The following is a 2009-nucleotide window of genomic DNA, read 5'->3' as shown; positions in this document are numbered from 1 at the left end:
TTTTGTAATTATTTTTATATAAATGAGATATTTAATTTACATTTTTTTTATTTTTATGAGTTATTATTATTTTTAATTTATTCTTTTTAGAGTTTAAATAAAATAATAAATATTTTTAGAATTTTTTTATAAAATGGAAAATTAAAAAAAAAAAGAAGAAGAAAGGATTAGAAAGAAGAAGGTGGAATGTGTAATAATTAAAAAGGAAAAAAAAGGAAAATTTGTACGGTATTCTCGCTCTCTATCAAAATCTCTCTCTCGCTCTCGCTCAAAATCTCTCTCTCGCTCTCTCAAACTCTCGCTGTCTCTCATAATCTCGCTCTCGAATTTGATTAGCTCGTTAGCTCGTTAGCGGCAAAAAGAAGGAGATTCATTAGCTCGTTATTTAGTCAGACTTGCTGAGATGACAAAATCTGTTTGAAAACAACAATATTTTCCTAAAAAAAAAAAGGTCGAGGGTTCAAAATTCGACCTATCTAGGTCGAATTTTCAACCCTTGACTTATTTAAAACAACAATATTTTTACAAATAGTTTGAAAACAACAATATTTTTACAAATAGTTTGAAAACAACAATATTTTCCTAAATAGTTTCTAAAAGTACAATATCCTTTTAATTTTTCCCATCATGGATATGTTTTTAAACATACATACACCCAAAAAATGATTTCATAAATTTTATTTTCCTTAAAAAAAAAAATGGTAATAAAGACAATTTTTTATGGAGCTTCTTTCTCGTTTCAGAATAAATAAACCAAATATATAACATGATTTGATACAAACATCTCTCCTTTAAAAACTACAAATATTTTTGCAAAAAATTCTTTGCAAATGTTCTAAATTAATAAACATCATTATTTAAAAGAAATACAAATTTTCCTATAACGAACATTGGGGTTTTGAGAGGTTGATTATATTAATATTCTTGAAGTGATAGAATTTATTTTGGAAGACTAATTTAAATTTAGACAAAATTTTCTAATGAGTTTTCGACACTCATGATTAATGTTGTTGATTATTTATTCCAATAGTGATCAATAAAATATGAGACATCTAAAAATCAAAATCTTTTTTTTTTTTTTTAACAAAGATCATTTTGTTTTATTTTTTCAATCAAAGAAATCAATACGAGAAAAATAAAATTTTGTTCTTTGAATGGATGTTGTGAGGTAATAATACCTTCACCATATACAAAAGACCTCGTAATCATTTATTTTTTATTGACAGATATTTTATATATTATGGATATTTAGTCATACACTTTCAAAATTAAGCACATTTACAGCTAATTCTCTATTATCTTTTTATAATTTAATGGGGCTTTACCACACTTAATTGCAATATTTGGAGGTAAAAAATCAGAAGAAATTTTTTTGTAAACGAGAAATGAATCAATAATTTAAACATTCAAGTGTTACATAATTCATTTTACGGAAGGATATAGTTGTAAAGGATTGATGATACTATTTTTCCCAAAAAAAAAAAAAAAAAAAAAAAAAATTAATGAAACCAAACCATTCAGGACTTGAAATAAGTTTGTCCCACATCGGCCAGTTATGATAGTTTGAAGCAAGACGCTGATTATAAAACGGCGTTTCATTGACAAGAAAAATCATACCTTTCTCGGCCTTTTGGCTAAGATCAAGTGTAGTATCTGTTCTTATCAGTTTAATATCTGATACGTGGGCCATCGGTCCACATGATATTAAATTAATTTTTAAAGGGGGAGAGTCCATCATGGTAGCTTGCTGCCAGGGCCCTCGAGCGTCGTCCATGCGTTGCACTACAGCTTGGGCCTGGCGCACCCCTCCAAACTATCAGTTCAAAAAGTTTCTTTCTTTGGCTTTAATTGTGCTTAACAAACCTTTCATATTTTAATGAACTTCACCTGATAAATTGAACCAATAAATTTATTGTAACCTTAGGAAATTATTTTGATTCATGCTGTAACTGGGTTTTCTACTAATTTACTACTTGATTTTCTCGTTTCCACTTCGTTATTCACAAATT

At 27.6% G+C, this 2009-nt stretch overlaps 1 non-coding gene across 1 annotated transcript; it reads left to right on the top strand.

Moving 5' to 3' along the window:
• Positions 1-1613: 1613 nt before the first annotated feature.
• On the top strand, positions 1614-1809 carry LOC150031365 (U2 spliceosomal RNA). Its single transcript, XR_016525884.1, has one exon. It is a non-coding gene; the product is annotated as a U2 spliceosomal RNA (small nuclear RNA).
• The last annotated feature ends 200 nt before the right edge of the window (positions 1810-2009 follow it).

The sequence above is a fragment of the Benincasa hispida genome, unplaced genomic scaffold, assembly GCF_027475165.1.
Source record: "Benincasa hispida cultivar pf3 unplaced genomic scaffold, pf3_genome.v1.1 HicScf128, whole genome shotgun sequence".
NCBI classification, from domain to species: domain Eukaryota; kingdom Viridiplantae; phylum Streptophyta; class Magnoliopsida; order Cucurbitales; family Cucurbitaceae; genus Benincasa; species Benincasa hispida.
This window is presented reverse-complemented; position numbering and strand designations above follow the sequence as displayed.